Here is a 21,098-nt window from a genome sequence, read left to right as displayed (position 1 = left end):
TCAGAGACAAGTTTATTTATAAAGGAATCATAATTATATACATCTGAGATTACTCAGTATGTACAATAAGTTTTAATGGTTATAATGTGCAGAATGGTTCTTTTAACCTAAGATAAACCAGTATTCACCTGTCTTTGAAGATTATTTCTAAGGTTTATAGGCAATAAATGAGACAGAATATCCCAGTTTGCTGAGTTAAAAGATCTCATTTGAGTAGTCATAGGAGTTTCTAAATATTTTGTTATTGAAGCCAAGCCAAAGTTCATTTGGTTCTTTGAGTGTTCAGTCATGATTAATGAGGCCTTTCCATATAATTATAAATATAGCATATTTGCCAAAATTTAGCCAAATTATTATATTGTATTATTTTATATTATTATAATATTACTTAGCCAAGTATTATAGGTGAACACATTCCTATACTTCACAATGATTTTAAATGCCATATAGCACAATTTGGATTGCTTTGTTTTGCCCTATCTAGGGTTTGAAAGTATTGTGAGAAGAGAATAAAGCAGACTTTGACAGCTAGTAGATGTTAAGGTATATTTACCAAAATCCTTTGACAAAAATCATTATCTAGGATTCCATTTTGATTTCCCTTTTTTTTTTACTTTCTAAGGCAAGTTTTTTTTTTTTTTTTTATGCGGCACGCGGGCCTCTCACTGTTGTGGCCTCTCCTGTTGCGGAGCACAGGCTCCGGACGCGCAGGCTCAGTGGCCATGGCTCACGGGCCCAGCCGCTCTGCGGCATGTGGGATCTTCCCAGACCGGGGCACGAACCCGTGTCCCCTGCATCGGCAGGCGGACTCTCAACCACTGCGCCACCAGGGAAGCCCTCTATGGCAATTTTAAATGAATCATAAAGTATTTTTTCCATTAAATAAATAGAGCATGCAAACAATAAAATTTTCTGATGTTTTCTTCTTAGTCTTAATTAATTAAGGTACACTAACTTCTTCCTGGACGACTGTTCCTCAGATATATTCTTCCTTCTTTTACTCACTAATTTCTTTGAAGATTGATTGAATCGGTGCAGTATTCTACAGCCATGTGCATTTATATCATTTGGGCTAGGACACAATTAATGCATCATCTCTGCATGGAAGAGGACCTAGGAAGGTGCAGGTGATGCAGTGGTACCTTTCTGGCAGTCATATCGTCTCCAGGCAGTTGAAGGCCAGTCCTAGGAAGATGCCAGAGGGGCTGGACTGGTAGGTGATCCAGAGCCCTCTCTAAATTGAGGAAAAACAAAAGGGAATGTGCATAGAGCTAATGGAAGAGCCTATCTCAGAAGAACTGAGTAAGCAGCTCATATATAAATAAACCATGAGGACAAATCCTTCCAGCCTCTCCCAAGATGGCAGTCAGTGCTCTGTAGTTCCCTCTTCACATCCCCATCGCCACCGAGACTGCGTCAACCTCGGTCTTGTGTTTACCGTTAGAGGGGGTTATTTTCATTCCTTTCCATTCTCTGTCCTCTTGCCTTTTGAGACACCTACTACATGTTCTCTTACCTCCCCGATGATTTCTTCCAAGTAACCTTATAAGCGATCCTAAAACTTTGGTGTGAGCCCTGGGTCTTCCCTTTGTCCTGTTCCGTTCCTGACCAGTGAGCTCACAGCATTAGCACAGCATAGGCAGGGGCAGGTGCTAGAAGGTAGTGAAAGAGAGAGTGCAAATAAATACTTCAAAACTACTTCGCTTGAATCCCTACTTTTTGAAAAAAATTAAGAAACCATAAAAGGCCTTTAACTAGGAAAAAACTTTTTGTTAAGAATGAATTCTAGTCTGTTTCCTAGCCTGCTCTTGTTTAGTCCTAGTGCACCGTACATGCCTGGAAATCAGTAGAAAAGCACCAGAATGTGTATTTGTTAGTCCCTTTAACCAGCAGCTTTGAGAGTATACAGAAGCAGGAGTTGATCCTTGCCCCCTGCCTGGCTCCGTTCGTAGGCATTTGTGCTGCCCCCCGCCCTGCCCTACGCCCCCATTTCAGAAGGTAAACCACGTTACCATCGGACAAGGTTTTACTGGCTTCAGAGAATGGCACAGCTGAAAAGGATATTATTGATGGTTCAAGGGGACAGATTATGGCAGAAATCTGAACAGTATTTGGGAACATAAACTACCGTGAGTTTGATAACCCCCAAACAAGAACAACATGTATTTTTTTAAAAGTATTTATTTCGTACTTGTCCAGTTTTTTGGGCCGTTTTCCTTTATTCATTTTCTGTGAGGGGAAACTGAAGTGAAAATGGAAATTATTTTTATCCCCTTTATTAAGGCACCTAGATTGATTGTGAAAAGCATGAGAAATCGCGTCAGGTAGCCAAGCACTTGTTTTAAAAGCATGAATAAAAGAAAAAAGAAGACAGTAAATAGCAAGATATGATATAGTGTGTTATGGGTTGCTAGTTTTGAACTTCAGTCCTTCATAGCACAAGAGCCTAAGTATTTATGTTGTCAAGAAATAAAGTAAGTGTGGACTTCCCTGGCGGTCCAGTGGTTAAGACGCTGTGCTCCCAGTGTAGGGGGCACCGGTTCAATCCCTGGACGGGGAACTAAGATCCCACATGCCATATGGTGTGGCCAAATAAAAAAATAACAACAAAAATAAAGTAAGTGAAATGCTAGGTTCCTTCTAAGTGCTAAAGGCGTGCAGCTGATATTGTTGACACATACAGAGATGCTCAGTGGTGCTCTCAGGACATTCTTTTAGTCGTGTTTCCTATAGTTCAGGATGGGTTTGTTTTGATCTGTCCTATTTTTTTGTGATAATTTGTATGGCAAAGAAAACAGATTAATAGCCTTTATTATTTCCTACGTGCTAAGCATTGGGTGATGAGTGTGAGGGGAGATACTGCCACCATCCCAGTTTTACAGAATGTGTTTGATGACAGAAGGTTCTAGTCAGTTCCCAGCAGAGACCATAGTCTCATCAGAACCAAATGGTAGCTGGCTTTAAGTAATGTTGCAGCAATAGTTAAAGGCTTAAAAAGCTTCTTTACATTGTTGATTATCTGTGATAGCCACACAGGGAAAATACTCATTAAAAGAGGGGGTTTTCACAGAGTAAAAAAGTAACTCAGATTTTCCTAAGTTTGTAGCATTACTTTCATATTCTTGAGGTTAAAGATTTTTAAGTTAATATTTGCAATTTACAATCTATTGTTTAGTCCTCAGGGATAGAATAGTGTAATATAAGAAAATTGAAAGTAATATTCCCTTTTTAAATGTATATAATCAACATGTTTCATGTATTTCCTGAATATTTGCTATTTTCAGTTGTACATGATACATCTTGTGATTTCAGTAGGAAGTGGACCTTTTAGGCAGACAGATTCTGAAGGATTTCCATTTTGGGGGTATGTTATGTCCACGTCAATAATTGGAAGAAAATAAATCCAATACCTCTGATTGAAGAGGCAAATAAATATATATGTAAAATCAATTTTCAGTTTACCACCTTAATGGAAGGGAACATTAGCATGGCTAATGAAAAGTTTTCAGCAGCTGTTTTTGTGTAACAAGGAACTGGCAACTCAGCCAGCTGTTTTTGTGTAACAAGGAAATAAAGGCTTACTTCTCTTTAAAAAAAAAAAAAAAGTTTTCTTTTCACAGTAACTGCTTGTTTAGTTTTGCTTTGGGTTCTTTGCTTCCTGGAACGCACAGCAGACAGCAGTGGATTTGGAAGTGGCTCAACATATATTTGTAAAATAGAGGAATATCCCTATAATCTAAGATAAATTGTAAATATTGTGAAAAGTTTAAACTAATACACAATTAAATTATGGATTTTATTACATTTCCATTGTAGATTCAAATTCATTTGCCTATTCTTAAAACTATAAATGTCCAGGGTAAAACAGGTTAATTAACACTTGAATCTATCTTAACAAGCCCTCCTGTCTCCCATCCCCCACTATTCCTATCTTTTTAAAGGTGAAATTAGTATAGAATGAAGATCAAAGATATTTGAAGGGGAGAATAAGTCACAGAATAATTTAAATGTAACCATTTGAATTTGGAATAGGAAGGAAGGCTAGAAGTCATTTAACCTTTTCAATTTACAGACAAGGAAACTGAGTTTCTGAGAGCTGATAGGACTGCACAAAGCCACGGAATTATTAAAGGGCAGAACTAATACTGACAGGTAGATAGCACTTCTTCAACCGGGACTTTTAATGATTTTTTTCAGCTTTATTGAGGTATAATTGACAGATGATATTATAAAATGTTTAAAATGTACAACATCATGATTGATGAACATATACCTTGTGAAAGGATCCCCTTCACTTGAATAATTTTCAGAAATTAATAGTAAACCACAGTCTTTTTTGTCTTTGCTTTTTGTTCTTTAACACACTACTTGGAAAGTGTGTGTCTTAGGAAAAGGTAGTGGAAAGCAAAGCCCACTCATACCGTGGGTACTGTTTTTTCCACTCTGCTCGATTGGGGGCAGCCTGATGGGTACAGATAGGAAAGGAAGAGAGAGGCCTAATCGTCACTTCAATGACAATGAAGGTTTTATGCGATAATTTTTAAACCTGGAACCACCTGCTTTTCTAGAAATAGTTGCTCCCTGAGAAGTTCCATGTCTTTCTCAGCTACTTGTGCCCCTGTCCAACCCAGAAAACACCACCCCCTAATTCCTGCATTCTAGGGAGGTCTCTGGCAGATCCCCTCCTGTTGAGAATATTATTACCTGTATGATTTTTTACCGGTAGAAAGGCAGGTTTAGTGTTGTCAGTTAACTTACTGTGTTAGTGCGCTGAGTTTGCTGAGACTACAGATTTATGTTGGACTTCTTTCCCCCTACCCCGTAAATAATTTTGCTTCCCAATTTAGAAAAGTCGAATTCTTAGAACCAGGTACTACTATCATTTGCATGGGACCAAATGAATGCTCTTGGTTCCAAGTACAGTTAATGAGACAGGGTAAATGGGGCAGGAAAATGAGCACCATCACCAAAAAAAACCCCCATGTGTGACACCACTAGTCAAAAGTGTCATGTTTGTCGAGTGCAGACCTTACCACTCTTTTATCCAAAAGTGTATCTTTCTTAGAAGCTGACTGACTAGATTGGTATATACTTGACTCATCCTTTTTATTTAAACTACAGCAAATGTACCCTCTGACCCATGTGAAAAGTATTGGTTTTAGACACAATACCTGGTAGAAGTAAACAGTTTAATCCGACCTGGAAAAGAAGTCACCTAAATATACCTAAAATTAACCTAAAAATTGTGCTAGTGGTAAATAGTAAAATCATATCTCCAGCTTCTAGTATTATATTGACACTGGCATATACACAGTTATTATTCAGTTAGAAATTTTATTTTGACAGCACTCTACCTCATATGTGTTTTTCAAAAGGGTGTTAAACCACTGCCTTACTTTTGACAGACTCCTTAGAGAATGTCTGTGTAGCAAAGTGTGGTAGATCGTTGTCACAGTACACTGAAGCCTCAGAGTTTGTCTTAGTTATCTGAGTATTTCACTGCATTTTGAAAGAATCCTGAATTATTCTAATAATTTGATCCTCCACATCACAATGTACAGTGCTTCATTATGCATTCATTTTTTTATAACTTCTTTACGTTTGAAAGATAATGATGTTTGTTTTGTCACAAGATGCTTTCATGAGAGGTTTCAAATTGTGTGGCCAGGTGTAGTTGTCAGACAGAGACCTAAATGTTGTCTCGCTTTTGTTCCGGAATTCATTTGCACTGGCTGTTTTAATTCAGATTAAATGCGAGGAGGAATAGTACTGCCTTCTCCTGTCAACATGTGGAAGCATATAGTGTTTACTCAGCATTTAAACGGTGCTGTTTTGGGTTCTGAGGTAGCTGAGGAAGGGTAACCATGCTACCAGGAATTATGTTGATTTTTACTTATTTTATTATCTGTTTAGGCCCTACCTATAGGGCTTAGTATATAACCGGAAGATGAGGGTGGGTAGACGGGAGGAAAAGAAATCTTTAGTACATCATCCTTTCATATTTTTCTGAAACACGATGGTTCGCTTGCCACAGTGTGTATTACACCTGCAGTTTCTTTGGATCTTATTTGAAAACCGGTGAGGGGAGTAACACAAGTGGGTGCAAAGAAAGAGGTACCCCCACGAGCTCTGTATCACCCAGACTGGCGGTGCTCACTGCAGCTACAGGATTCACTGGTTCGTGGAGATAAGACACGGGAGATGTGTCAGAAATGTTTGGCTAATAGAAAAGTTTAAGTGCCAGCACCTGAGAATGAAGTCTTTTTAGCTTTTAAATAAATGAGAGTTAGATTCATTACAGAAACGTAGGGACCTACTCATTCGCATTCTTACATTTTTTCTAGGGAAGGAAGAAAGGATGGAGTTTGAACTGATTTGCTGGGAATCACGTTCAGAATGGATCCAGGATATTGAAGTGTAAAAGAGGTGAGCTGCCTGCCTCTGGCCTAGACTGTGGCTTGTACTTTAATAGCAGGAGAAATGAGGACAGACAGCAAAGCCTGGGCAGTAGTGTTAACGGCATAAGTTTGCCCCTGGGCTCCCGTTTCCCCAGTGCCACAGTCGGACTCTCAATTATGGGTGATTGTGCTCTTAACTGTTAGGGATTCTGTACATTAAGAGTGAGGAGTCTGGATCCAGACTTCTTGGGCTCAGATACTGGCTTCGCCTCTTAGGCAACTGACTTAATTTCTCAGATTCTTCATTTGTAAAAAAAAAAAACCAGGGATAATATTAGTACTTACCTTTCTGGGGTTATTAAGAGGATCAGATGAGTTAATGATGTGTAAAGTGCTTAGAACACTATGAGGCACACAATAAGCGCTGGGTATGTGTTAGCTGTTGTTACAATATGTGACCCTATTTAATTTTTACAATTTCATCCTCTCTCCATAACCCTTATGTAGGGAGAGTAGACACTTAACTGGGTGAATGAGTGAGTAATGACTTGCCTGGTATCTTTAGAATTATTGATTGGTAACATAAATGCATTTTGTAAACTAACTTGGTTAGTTTTCAACATAAGGCCGTGTAGGCACCGCACTGATTAAATTACATCCAAGCATGATCCTCCCACCTCATCTCAACCATGGTGCTTTATCTTCTTTCTAATAAACCATTTTCTTTCCTGGAACTCACGAAAAGGATTGTGTTTTACATCATGAAGAAGTACACACAACACACGTACATGAAGCAGTTAACTTTATGAAACAATAGTTACACTAAGTTGAGTGAGCTCTTGTTTTCTGTTTTATTCTCTTGTTTCATTTTTGTAAAAGTGCTGCTTGCAATGCATTGAAATTATTTCACAACCCACTAATGAATTACCCCACAGTTTGAAGAACACTGCATTAAACCTGTTTGACTCTTGTCTAGAACCAAAGTGGGGATACCTTTGATTATAACCAATACTCCCTTCCTTTTCATTCTCTTTCCTAACTTCCCCTGAGAGTGGAGCTGGGATTCACCAGCTTTAAACAACCCCCCGCCCCCCCCCATATGTTTAAATGCCACCAACCTATTTAGCAAGGGCAAAGTTTGTATTGTCATTTAAAAGGACTTTAAGTATTACTGTATTTCAGATTCACTTTCAGCACATTTGTAATATTAAAAATACATAGCGCTCATATCACTATAAGATAGGATCCAATAATCATTTTCAGGAAGGTGTTTAAGGTTAGGTATGACAAGAGTAACAGATTTTTCAGATTGTGATACCTAACTTCTCTGTCCCACTCCTCCCCAGTTAAATAAGGCATTAAGAACATCACGCAGAAAAGTAACTTTATTGGTAGAACAGAGAGCTCTTGAGAGCTGTTGGCGTCCTGAGCTGTCCGTAGTCTCCAGTGTGTTCGGCCAGCACCGATGGTTGGTTACTTACTGTTTAGAGCTGCTCATGCCCTGTGACCATGAAGCTGAACAGACGCCACTGCCCCTGCTGAGCCCTGATTCTCTGTTCTCACCAACTGAGCCACCAGCCAGACCAAACAACTGTTGATACTTCTTTGAAAGATTGACAACCAGATTCGGACCAAGGTTACCACACAAGGCCTTACACGTGACCAACTGCACGTTGCCTTTGGTCAGCCTCCCACACCCCTGCTCCACACAGCAGCCAAGCTGTCCTGGCTCAGGTGCTGTGTCTAATCCAGCACTTTTTCCATCGAACTTGGTGAAAGTCTGAATATTACATTCTCTTCTTTTTCTGCCCACCCCCCTTTAGGTCATAGTCTTTGTTATTAAATCCATACATCTTTATCATATTTCAAGTAAATCTCTAAGATTTTTTTCTTTCTTCCCTCTGTTTGATTTTGGAGAGCCCCCAGTGGTGCTAGTCATAGCTGATACGTCAGGAGTGGGGATATAATCATTATCAAGAGGAAAGAGCGTAGTATATTTGGAGGTAGAGTAAAGCATAATAGTCAGTGTCATTAACTTTCAGATCTCTTAAGTGTCTTAGTCTGGTTCATCCTCTTCTGATTATACCTTCTTACACACTTGCATAGAGAAATAAACATCATTCTTAGTTTATTTTATTCCTCATATAATTGTTAGTATTGCAGCACAGTTGCAGTATACATCTTATTTCAGATGTGTGTGTGTGTGTATATATATATGTATACGTATATTTATATAGTATTGTATTACAGATACATTATGAGTGAAATAAGTTTCTGTGGAATGACCTCTGGGTACTAACTTTCATTAGCAGCATCAATCCTAAGGGAAAAGTGGCACCAGTTCTAACCCACCAACGTTAAGTACATTTTGGGTATGTAACCAGGTCTTACTAAATGTCTTTATTTCTCTTAGCCATGCTTCTGTTCATGGAAAAAGGTTGCCTATCTTAAAATCACCTAAGTACTACTAGAGTAGTATGAGTAGAGTAACTTCCATAATTATTTTCAATAACAACTTAAAATGGAAATCATAGGAAAATTTAGAGTATTCTGAAAATAGGAATATGTTTAAGCATGGATTTTGAAATGACAAATCACTTTTATCACTTCTGTGTATGTAAGTGTTTATGACACTCTCTTGTACATAAAAGTTTACTACTTTCAAACACTACGTTTATTCTGAGGGGCAGTTGAATGAAGAACATTGGGGCCTTTCCCCAGTTCAAGTTGGTGGTCCCAGGTGACTCAGGACAGCCCCTTCACTTTGGCCTCTTTCTCACATGTACACTTGAAATGTGATGGCTGTGGCTGATGAAACACATTATCTTTTTGAAGACTTGGAAACAGCAGTCAGAAAATGTTTAAAAAGAAAAGGCTAGTACACTTTCCTATCAGTAGAATTTTTGAAGTTTTGAGTCTTCATGAAGGCATTTCAATCTTTGTTCTCTCTGCCGACCTGGTATTATACCTTTCAAAATAATGGTTACCAAACAACTCTTCAAATTCATTATTCATTATTAATCTCAGGGTAATATTTTTCTTTTGCTTGAGTTTTAGTATATAGTCTGAAACTTACTGTACTGTAGGTAGCAAGCTAAAAGCCACTGGTGAAAGTGAAATCATGGCAAGGGGTCTTGTACATCATGAATATGTTCTCATTCATTGAAGATGCATTATCTTGACACAATTTTGTGTTTATAAAATGACCTTGAACTTGCAGATATGCTAAGAGTATTGTTGACAAAGAGATACCGTTAGAGATTGTAATCTCTCTGTTTGGGTCCACACAAGCCAAATACGCAACAGAATTCCTGAGCTTAATGTAGTGAATAAGCAGCATTTGGACTTATGGCTTTCAACAATTTTGATATATGCCCAACTTTGAGACATAAAGGCATCCATAGAATAAAATAATAAAGTATACATTTTTAAAAATCATCGAGGTCTGAGAAAAGATAAAACAGAGCCCTTGGGGTTTGGCATTGTTGCCACGGTAGCCACGCTGAGGGGTGAGATGAGTCAGCAGGCCCAGATCAGCAGGGCTTTGCATCCTCTAGCCCACCACATCAACCGAGGATGCTCTGCTTTCATCTGGTGCCTCTATTGGGCTTTCACCTAAGATTTCATTTGGGGGAGGGCTTCCAGTGCTAATGTACAGTTTGAGAACCGGTGCTCTGACAGATGCAGGTTTTACCTATTAGGCAAAATAGTTGGAACGCCAAAGACACTAGACCAACTCACGGTAAAATTAAAGATAGCAAGTCGGCTTCCTTATAGCCCTGTCTGTGTTAGGATGTCAGAGTGTGCAGTCATCCTGAGACGCAGCGGGGGGCACTTGGAAAAGCTTGTTCGTAAGCACACTGTTTTCTAAGTTGGGCTCTCCTCATCCAGAAAGTTTCCTTAGAAACTTTATGCACGTTGGAGGAACAGGTAAACCCTTTTTATTTAGTGAAACATAATTGTTATACTCAAATCACACTTCTCTATGCACGTTGTAATGATGGTGCTTCCCCACCGCCACCCTGCCGCCCGGCACTTTGGACTGAAGTGAACTGACTGCTTAAAGTGGAGCACAGCTTGATGGAAAAGGACTGTGAGTTTTCTGCAAGTTCACACAGTCTTGTGGTGGATAAAGAAGGAACCGAGAACAAGACATATGGACAGACGATATCATTTTAAGTGCATTTCTGACAATGTTGCTCAGTTTCCTTTTTAAAAATCCTTTATGTTCAGAGGGTAATGGGGGTGGAGGTGGGCATACAGGGCCAACGGGAAGTCTGGCGTAGAGAATGCGTTGCCGGTGGGTCCCCTTGCGAAGCAGGCTTTTTTGTTTTTGTTTCGGTGAGACTTCTGTGGCAAGGAAAACGGTCTGTAACGTTCTTGATGTGGTGCCTGGAAAATCGTGAGCAGTCAGTAAACGTTAGTGTCCTCTCTCCTCATTTTCCTCCTCTTGTTTTCAGCAGCGTGTTTTATTCTGGTAACATCTTTTCATGTAACGTTCACCTTCAGCATCAAGTACTGTGTTCTTCAGCTCCCACAGCTTGAGCTTTTGTCTCTCAGGTAGAGAGGTGGTGGGGAGGAGAGGCCAGGTGAACCCAGGCAGGCTCTCCTCTCCCCTGGAGTGAAAGCCTCAGGACTGAGGTGGCTTTAGCGCCCTTATCGCTCCTGATTTCAGCAGGAGTCAAAGACAAAATAACTGAATGAAAGGGAAGATGGCAGCAGCTGTAATCAACTGTTCAGTTCCACTGACAGGAAAAAATCATCTTCCAACTTTAAAGGATTTAAAAATAACCTGGAATGCTTCTTAACATGCAGATCCCTGGGCTCCACCCCAGAGTTCTGAGTCAACTTTAGGTCATTCTGATGCACGTGGTCCAAGAGCTGCGTGTTGAAAACCCCTAATTCTAAGATCAGTTACACCACTGCTCCATTCTTCGTTGATCATCAGTGTAGCATAAAGACTAAATTTCTTTTGAGAATTTTTACCACTTCTTGGTAATTCTGAGCCCCAAAACCATGGCTTAGAATTCTTGGCTTAAAAATATGTGGACCGTGCCTATACTTACGTGTAACTCTTAGGCAGCTGCATAACACAGAAAACTTTGGCAGTGGCATGAGATTTATTTTTAAATTGCAGCGTCGACATAATTCTTTCTTCATCGACTTTGCCTGATGAGGGAGTCCTATCTCACTGTGGTTTGTTCTCCCGGTGGTTTCCGTAGGGTTAGGGAGAATGCTACAGAAAAAAACGAACCCTGTCTAGTTTTGACTCACTCAGACGTGGTGTGTCTTTCGTCTTTCTGAGTTGGGATATGAGAGGCATGCCCCAAAGGTGGCAAATCAGACTTCCACACTCGTTGCCTTCACTTAGCCAATAGCTTGCTCAGAACGTGTATATTACGATGTGCAGATTCACTAATCGGCGATTTCGGACTCCAGCAGGAAACAGCCTTGAGTCTTGGGAGACTTCTGGGCTTTGCGCTTGGCACTGACTCCTCCACAGAAGCAAGGGGTGCATCTGGCTGTTAGAAGAATTAATGGGCATCCAGGTAAGGGTAGATTGGAGAAATCGTTCCTTGTTTTCCTTTGGGTGGATTTGAGATTTTAGAAAAATTAGTCCTCTGAGAAGAGCTCAGAACTGTTTGTCTTAAGTTTTTCCCTCTGAGTTGCTTTTTTGGGATTACCCTGTATGTCATCATTCCCTCTGATGTGAAATCCACCCTCTTCAAAATGTAGTTTCATTTTCAAATCTTTTAAGCATAGGATTCCATTTCTCTTTCTGTGCATGAAATTTTTAAATAATAATTAATATTAAAATAAAATAACTCTAGCTGCTAAGATGCTAACGTAGGTTACTAGTTCGTAACTTAAGTCTCATGTTTTTTTAGGGAGTAGGCTTTAAAAGTTGGGCGGGGAAAATCGGTGTTTGCATATGATTTATGAAACAATGATGTTACAAATGTGTCAGACTTTTCCCTATGTTAAAGGCCAAATTTTGAGGCATACTGCTTAATCTGTTCTGAGGAAGGAGCCGTGAGACCTCTCCCCCTGGCACTCCCCCACGCTTACTCCTGGTGGGTCCAGCTCCAGTTCTCTCCTCACGCAGGGGGTTCCAACTGTGGATGTTCAGTGCAGTGGCATTTTTCTTGAAGAAGTGACTAAGCCTTCTTAGATGAATTTTCTCTTTGAGAGAGGTGGTAGAATTGCATCAGAAAGGCATTTACGGTAAATGGCTCCCTCCCCCCTTCCTGTAATGACCACATATGAAAGAATGCATTAATTCTTGTTTTGAGGAAATGAGAGTGGTAGAGTTCTATGGAAAACTCCCTGTTCATCATTAATTAACTAGATTTGAAAGTTAAAAATTGTAAAGCCAGAATCACTTCGTGCTATCTAAATAAATGTCACAGAGGTAACAGCTTTTCATTCCATATTCTATATGAAGTAACTAGTTATCTTGAATTCAAATAGAGGAAATAGTGTTGAGTATGGCTATAGTTAATGGCATAAACCTAAACGAATTTCTTCATAGTCATTTTCCTTATTAAATTAATATTTTTCTTAGGTATGTTACTGATTTTGTTCTTTAGGATTCCATTCTCTGTGGTAGAATATGAAGGCTGGAAGGAAAACTCCCATAGGTTATCAGCCAGGGGTTCTCATGGCAACAGTGCTGCCCCCTAGAGGACATAGTATAAATTTGGTACGTTGTTTGGTTCTGCAGTGAAGGGCCTTGAATCAGAGATTTTAAATGTCCCACAGTGGAAAAGACAGAAAGGACTGCCCTGTGTCCCACATGAGTTTCAACTATCCTGTCGGATATTCATGCAGTGAAAATTAGTTTATAATTATCCGATCTTAGACCTAAATTCATTTTACATAAAAGCACAAGATAACCTTGGCATACTTTAAATACACACAGGATATACTCATTTTCATTCACCTGTACCTCTCCTCTTTTGTTTTCCTGTACTTTTAATATGGAAAGCTTCTGATCTGACTTCTATTAATCCAGGTATTCTTTATAAGTAAGTGATAAGCATCTACTTCATTACATAGTTAATGGGACCTGAAAGTTATGTACATATTGAAATATGTCATGTTTTTATTATAAATTGTTTTGCTTTTAGGCTCTCCTTTACGTTACATTTAAGGTATTATATTGATGTTTTAAAAATATGTGTATACCAGGTAATGTTTACCAATGAATTTCATTTTAGAATAGCAAATATAAATAGGGCATTACAGAATTTTTTGGTTATAAAAAGAAAGCTTTGGGACTAGTGGGGTTTTGAACCAGTGATTCAGTTCCTCTCTGTAGTTCCGGGAAGGACAGTATGCAGATCACCCAGATGGGAGGGATGTTTATCTTCTATGTGAAGATCTCCAGGGAAGATTTCACATGTACTACATTAATATGTTTTAGTATCTTGAGGTCTTCACGTTAAGCTAGTTCTTATTAATACTTTCCAGGAGTCTTTATTAGGTCCCTCTAAAAACACCACCTTTGGTTTCTCCCTTCCTGTAGGAAAGGACAGACAAGTATGGAGAGAAGCTTACAGGTCATCTTGCAAACGAGCAGAGGAGTTAAAAACAGACTCAGATTTCTTTGAACAAGGGGGCTTTGTGTCACTGTCTTCTTCCCAGGAACATGTTCTGCATGTGCCATTTTAGACTTCTGACTGTGTGCTGTAAATATAGTGCATCTTAGGTAAGGTATGGTCTGTGACACAGGATTATATCGTCAGAGTCACAGCTGTGAGGTCAGGGTACCCAGGCACATGCATGCAGCGCTCACTGATACTTCTTGTTTGGGGCCACATTTTTAATTCTGTAGACCTTTTTCTTGGATTGCTATTTCTTGTGCATTTTTTGGTTGTTGTTATTCTTATGTGGATGTAATTATCGCTTCTCAGATTTTTTTAGGGACACTAATAAAAGTTGTTTTGAGGGTTCTTGACGAAATATCTTCGCTCTTTTGAATTTTCTGTTTCTTCCAGGGCCTTTTTGTTGTGTATCTTGGTATTCCACTTTGACATGGCAGGCTTTCTTTAATTGTATATTTATGCTTAACTCTTCACTCGTATAGAGATGAGGTGGCCTTAAGGCTGCCAGGGCTCCTTATGTTGGGTGCATCTTGCGTCCCTCTGGTGGCACAGAGCCAGCCCTCGTGTGGAGAGTGACTCAGTATCAGAGTGAAGAGGGCTTGACTTTGGGGTTTTCAGAACCACACTGGCTGTTTAGTTCTCACCAGACATTGTGTTTAATTTCTTTTGAGACTCATTTCCCTTTTTTAATTTTTAGTTTTTGCCTGGGTGGGGGGCTATAAGGTTTGTTGTTTCTCATAAAGATAGGAATTAGGCACGGAAGTAACAGTTGTTGGTCCTTAGACTTTTCAGTTAGTCTCCTTTCTACCCTTTTTGTCATCTCTGGCCCATACGGTCCTTGCTTTTTCTGAGTCTAGAGCCGCTTTGAGGTTTCACTGGGTTATTGCCTTAGCAGCAGCAGCCGCCGTCTCAGAGAACCTCTGGGGCTGTGAGCTGCCTCTGCTCAGCTTCATCCGTCAGGACTTCATCATTTTATGGCTTCCAGATGGTGGTTGAAATCTCTCAGGCCCATGATAGTCTTTTAACTGTGGTGGGTATGTATACTTTTTTTTTATAACTGTAACGGGATCTTTCATGTGCCCTGACCACCATTTTGAAACGGTAACTTAGTTCGGGCTTCTGTAACGAAGTACCATAGACTGGGTGGCTTATAAACAACGGAAATTTATTCCTCACAGTTCGGGAGGCTGGTTTATAGAAAGCTGTCTTCTCGTTGTGTCCTCACATAGTAGAAGGGGCAGGAGAGCTCTCTGGGGTCTCTTATAAGAGCGCTGATCCCATTCATGAAGGCTTCCCCTTCGTGACTTAATCACCTCACCAGAGCCCCACCTCCTAAAGGCATCATATTAAGATTTCAACATGTGAATTTGGGGGGGAGAACAAACATTCAGTCCATAACAAATGAGAAGTCCTTTCATTTGTTGATTTGTCAGAAGCACATCTGAAGAATTAAGTCAGAAATGCATTTAGCCAGGAAAACGTTTAAATGAGGGCGTGATGACTGCAGTGGGTATTGGGGTTTGGAAAAACTAACCCTCAAAATAAATTGGCTGGGAGGGATAAATTGGGAGATTGGAATTGACATACATACACTACTATATGTAAAATAGATAACTGATAAGGACCTATTGTATAGCACAGGGAACTCTATTCAATACTCTGTAATGACCTACATGGGAGAAGAATCTAAAAAAGAGTGGATATATTATATGTGTAACTGATTCACTTTGCTGTACAGCAGAAACTAACGCAGCATTGCAAATCAACTGTACTCCAATAAAAATTTTAAAAAAGTGACTTGGCTGGGAAGAAACAGTGAGCTGACATTATTACACAAAGACATGCTTTCCAGCTCTGGAGGCTACAGTCATTCCTCACAGAACACCCCAAGACACTCTTCTAGCTTTATTGCTAGAAGAAAAGATGCATCTTGTGAAACATGCAACTTAGTCATTAAAAAAAAAATATATATATATATATATATATATATATATATATATATATATATAGAAGTAGTGGTAGTTGTTCCTGATCTTTAATACAAGTATAAATGTGCGTATGCTTACTTTTTAATTTCTTGTCTGCCCTTAAACTTAGGAATTTTGGAAAGAATCTCCTGTTCCTTCGTTTCTATAACTTTTATTCCTTAGCAGATAGACCCTCATACTTCTCCCTGTTCTTGTAAGAAGCATCTCATATTCTCCCTTTCCATTTCCTTTGTGAAAAAAAGCTCCAAATTCTTATTGGTCATCCCTTTCTCGTACTTGTCCCATAGTTCCTGAAAATGCCTAGTGGATACCATGAAGATGGGAAAAATCGGATATTAACTAATTAGTCCTTTAACTTCTCTCACACAAGGGGTATCCATTTGTATCTCAGAAGAAACTCTGAACTGATGTTTCCAGTCTTACCGTTCCCTCATTTTACTCGGAAAAAGCAGCTGTTTCCCTGTGACGAATCCCTGGAGATCTTCCCCAGAGGTCCCCAGAGTTAGGGCCAGTTGCTCCCATGTGATTGAACCTAACACAGAATCTTCTCGCTCTATCCTGATCTCTAGTACAATACTGGAAGCCCCAAATCTTTCTTGAGAATTTGCAAAGTAGTACTGTTGCATATTAATTATCCTTTGTGTAACGGCTTAGACGTAATTGAGGATAGTAAAGATCCTCTGGTATCTGACCTCTGTATTCTGTAAGTTGTTTACCAGTTTAGAGCCTCTGGACTGTTCTAGATCAAAGAGCAGGCCCTGTGAGGCCATGCCCTAGAAACAGATGTGGAGAGTGCTGAAATGTCCTGAGCGCCGAGGATGCAAGCTCCCAGAACGCGCTTGTAATTTATTTCTGGTATTGGCCAGAACAAACATCATCAGCTTGTTCCACGTGCCCTTCTGTCCCTATCCACTTGGAATGTGTTGAGTGCGGCTTGTCAGTAGTCTACTGAAAAATGATGGGCCTAAAAGGACACTATGACTGAGAATTTAGAGCACCGTCACACTGGTTCTGGGACCTGTCATATCAGTTGACTGCTACTGTTGGATGAGAGAAAAATCAGCAAGTTTTATCTTTTCCTCTGGAGGAAATACCTTGTATGGATGGTCCCAAAGAAATGAGACGACCACGGTGCAATGCTGGTGGCGTTAAGTACACTCACGTAACCCAATGCTGGTTAACACGTAGAACATTTCTTCACCTAGGTTTTCTCATGCCCCATCCAATCAGCCTCCACCCCCACTGGCAAACACTTTCTGATTTATATCACTGTTTTTTCCTGTTCTTGAACTTCATCTAAATGGGATCACAGAGCATGCACTTTTTCGTGTCTGGCTTCCTTCACACACAAGTTTCATGTTGTTGTGTGCACCCTAGTTCATTCTTCCTTTATTGCTGGGTAGTGTTCTGTTGTATGAATGGACCCAATTCTTTGATCCATTCTCCTGGTGATGGACATTTGGATTGTTTTCACCTTTTTGGCTGTTATGAACATTAAGCCACTATGAACAAGTCCTCTCTCTCTCAGTCTCATTCCTTTTTGGATTTAGGCTTAGTTGGTGGACCAGACAGTAGGTCTGTGTTTACCATTATAAGAAACTTCCAAACAATTTTCCAAATAATTATACCATTTTATACTCCAGCCAGCAGTGGATGAGTGTTCCAGATGCTCCAATTCCTTCTTAACAATTGTTTATTGTCGGTTTTTCTAATTTTAGCCATTCTCCTGGATGGCAAGTGGTATCTCTTTGTGACTTTTCATGTGCATTTCCTTGATGACTAACATGTTCTTATTGGCCACTTGTATACCTTCGTTCAGTCTTTCACCCATTTTTATTTTTCTTGTGGCCATTTTAAAATTGGATGATGGGGACTTCCCTGGTGGCGCAGTGGTTAAGAATCCGCCTGCCAATGCAGGGGACATGGGTTCGAGCCCTGGTCGTGGAAGATCCCACATGCCACGGAGCAGCTAAGCCCGTGCACCACAACTACTGAGCCTGTGCTCTAGAGCCCACGTGCCACAACTACTGAAGCCCGCGCGCCTAGAGCCCTTGCTCCACAGCAAGAGAAGCCACCGCAGTGAGAAGCCCGTGCACTGCAATGAAGAGTAGCCCACGCTCAGCAACGAAGACCCAACACAGCCAATAAATAAATAAATAAATTTCTAAAAATTGGATGATGACGATGATGATGATTGCATGGCATGCGGGATCCTAGTTCCCCAACCAGGGAATCGAACTCATGCCCCCTGCAGTGGGAGCTCAGAATCTTAACCACTGGACCCCCAGGGAAGTCCTTATTATTATTGATAGGAAGGAGTTTTTTTTCCTATGTATACTCTGAATAAAATTATTTTGTCAGAAACTTGTAATGCAGATATAGTCTCCCAGTCTGTATCATTTTCTTAAAAATGTCTTTTGATGAGCAGAAGGTTTTAATTTTGAAGTAACTTAATTAATCAAATTTCCTCATATATTATCAGTACTTTTTGTTTCCTAAGTAATCTGCCTCTTCAAGATTGTAAAGATATCCTTCTGTGTTTTCCTTTAGAAGCCTTATAGTTTTAGCTTTTATACTCTGGTCTATGATCCATCTCAGATTAATTTTTGTGTATTGGGTAAGGTAGAGGTTAAGGCTCATTCTTTTGCATATGTTTCTTCAGTTGTTCCAACATGATTTGTAGACAAGACTTCCCTTTCCTCATTGAATTGCTTTGGCACCTGTATTGATAATTGGTTATCCATATATGTGTGAGTCTATTTCAAAGGAACCCTAAAGAATGTTTGTGCAGACCACATGTGGCATGCACTTAAGTCTATGAAGTAACCGTTCACACTGGTTACTTCATAGACTTAAGTCTATGAAGTAACCGTTCAACCTTAATAAGCCTCAAGTGACTGGCAGCCTTGAACTTACATCTCATGGAACATTTGTGTCAAAGGTCACTAACAGCAACTTTGCAGGGGCCATTTCGGGGGCCATTTTTTGTTTGCTTTATAAAGCCAACCCAGCTGAGGCCTCTAGAAGTTCCAGCATTCCCACACTGAAGGTCAGGTGCTTATCTGCGCAGAAGTATACCATCAAATCTGTGCGATCCAACCTGAGCCTGCAGGCCGCTTCAAAGAGAACAAAATATTTGAACTTCAGTTTTCTTATTTGAAAACTTGGATATGCGTGGATTCAAAATGACTGATTTTGGAACTCATTATAATTAAGTGTGGGTCAGACAAAAAAATAACGACTCTTAAGAAAATTTTTCATTAACGTAAAGAAACTTGTGACGAAAAAATTGTTTTGCTGGTTTGTGCATATTGTACACAAAAAATAGATCTGCTGACTTTAAATAAGTCTTGTCTACGAGTAGAATCTCTGCTTGGAACAGGTTTTCGTGAACAGTTTTATCTAGCGTTTTTACTTGAATATGGTTAAAAACCATCTTCTTTTCAGAGAGTCCTGGATTTGAAAACCGAAGGATGAATAGAGTAGGAAACACACCGCATTATTCCATTAGAGGGGTAGAATCAATGTTGCTTATCTCTTTTTGACACCCTGAATTTTCGAGTGTTAGAATTCGTGTTTTCATGGTATGGCAGCGCAGAAAAGCGGTTGAGTGCAGGACTCTGACGCTGGACGGCCTGGGTTGGAACACCAGCTCTGCGGGTCCCCATCGGCGAAGGAGTCAGCCCCTCTCTGCTTCTCCCTAAAACGGGCAGAAGCAGAGCGCCTTCCTCAAGTTCAAGGAAGGCAGGAGGCTCAGAGCTGTGCCTGAGTCATAGTGAGCACCATGGGGACTGTTGGCCGGTAGTAACATTATATTACTTTTATAATAAAGGTGCACAAGAAAAGGAAATCTTTTTAAAAAGAAGAAACTAAAAAGCAAAAGTACATTACTTTCCTAGGGTCCAGATATCTCACTATTTGTAGCACACTCCCCAGTCGATTGAACTGGTCAGGTTTTACTGTTCATTTCAGTTCTCCCCCGCAAAGGATGCTGAATGAAAGGTTTTTCTTTTGAGCTTCTTGGGAGGTGTACGCCCTGGAAATACAAGAGGTGCTGCACACTAATTACTAGAATTCCTTTTGTTGCTACAAAGAGACTTTACAGGGAAAGATATTCTTTGAGTCCGCATCTTCCTCTCCTCCTACTTGGCTCTGAGCTCAAGTAAAACACAACAGTTGCTCACTTGAAATACCACCTCCCCAGCCTGTGTTTGGACTTGTACCGCTGTGCTCAGTTCCTGGCCCCTGTTTTTGCTTCTCTAGCAATTTCCTGGCCAGAGCAAGAACTAGAGCCGAGTCTGGGAGAAGCGACTGTGACAGGACTGTTTTCCCACCCGTGCTTCCCCGCACGACTCTGGAAGGAGGGGCGTGTCCGACCCTCCCTGTAATCCGTGTGCCCATTTAGCAGGGTTGGAGATGCCCGAAAGCAAAATCCAGCTCAGACCAAACACGAAGGTTGCTAATGCGCTGTTAATGGTGTTGAAATATGACGTTTTGGTTACACATCCAGACCGAGTTTGACTGTAGACTGAAGGTGAGCTTTCCACACATTGTCACAGGAAGGCCGTCATACGCCTTGGAAGCATCTGTCTTCGTTTTACTGTACGTGGTTAAGGCCTGAGGAAGACTGATGTTACTACAGCTGACTTACCCGACCCTACTGTACTGAAAGGTGGGCCTCTCACGAGGTCCACTCGGTGTCGTCGGGTTTTTGTTTATGTTCCCAGCGTTGTTTGGTAAGTGCCGCAGAGGCGCAGAGCGCTGGCATGTGGCTGTCATGATGTGATGTCCGGAGGTCACTTTCTGCTGAGCGTGGCTGCTCCCTGCCGCCCCAGGCCCCTGTCATCTCTCGGCAGCCCTCTCCCTGGAGCTCGTTCTCACTCCTCGGTCTCTGTAGCTCTCCCAGCCTCCCGGGCATAGAGAAAACAGACACCAGAAGGTGAGCTCACTCAGGTTCTGGCCCCAGTCGACACTTCCTCTGCACCCGCCTTGCTTTCCCTGCCTCCTGCTCCACTGGAAGAGGAGCCCTTCCCCGTGTCCACGCTCTGGACCTTATCCCCTCTCACCTCCTCAGAGACTTTCTCTCTCTGACCTTTACCTGCCAG

General features: G+C 40.6%; 1 long non-coding RNA gene across 3 annotated transcripts in view; it reads left to right on the top strand.

Moving 5' to 3' along the window:
• LOC309966089 overlaps window positions 1-21,098 on the top strand; it is a 198,599-nt gene that overhangs the window by 110,957 nt on the left and 66,544 nt on the right. For all 3 annotated transcript variants that reach the window (XR_014326429.1, XR_014326430.1, XR_014326431.1), the window contains 2 exons: window positions 6,345-6,426; window positions 8,711-11,947. This is a non-coding gene — a long non-coding RNA (uncharacterized lncRNA). The remainder of the gene's footprint in view (window positions 1-6,344; window positions 6,427-8,710; window positions 11,948-21,098) is intronic.

This window comes from Leucopleurus acutus, assembly GCF_964270905.1.
Source record: "Leucopleurus acutus genome assembly, chromosome: 9".
NCBI classification, from domain to species: Eukaryota; Metazoa; Chordata; class Mammalia; order Artiodactyla; family Delphinidae; genus Leucopleurus; species Leucopleurus acutus.
Note: the sequence above shows the minus strand (reverse complement) of the source record. Positions and strands in the feature narration are given on the sequence as shown.